Here is a 609-nt window from a genome sequence, read left to right as displayed (position 1 = left end):
TATCTTCCACGGAGTGTCTGGCTGTTTTCACCAGTGTGCACACCATATTGGCAGCTTCATTTGGGGGGTTAATATGAGAAAAGTGGCACATTCAGTCCTCACACTGCCAGTTGCGGCAGGAGGGCTTCTCCTGATGCTGCCTCAGCCTTACTCCCAGTCACATGCCAGCTGTTCTCTGCTACCTTTTCATATTTTTCCACGAATACCTGTCAAAGTTACTACTATAGCGGAGGAAAACAGTCCTTGCATTCTGGAAGATTTTTTCTGACCAGGATTTTGAAATAGAGGATTTTCGTGATTAAGATGAGACTTAACAAAGTATCTACCTTATGCCTGTACCCACCCTTGACACCATTTCAGGTCATAAACTGTGAGGCCTGGTGACAACACCCATTGAATTGAAATTCAACACTGTACGGTCAATATGGCTACTTTGCTTTGTTACAGGCTTTCAAATGGTTCTTCATATGTTTCCTCCTTCCCAAGTATGAGGTGCCAGCTCCCAGTTTTCCTTCACAGAGGTTTTCTTCTGCAACTGTAGTTCACTAACAGCCGGAAGAAATAATAAATGATAGTGGTTGAAATCATAACATTTATTAATACTTTAGC

This window comes from Bos grunniens, chromosome 13 (assembly GCF_055505025.1).
Source record: "Bos grunniens cultivar Pamir isolate PY7600 chromosome 13, Bosgru_T2T1.0, whole genome shotgun sequence".
In the NCBI taxonomy this organism is placed as follows: Eukaryota; Metazoa; Chordata; class Mammalia; order Artiodactyla; family Bovidae; genus Bos; species Bos grunniens.
The sequence above is the reverse complement of the archived record's forward strand: the minus strand, read 5'-3'. Positions refer to the sequence as shown.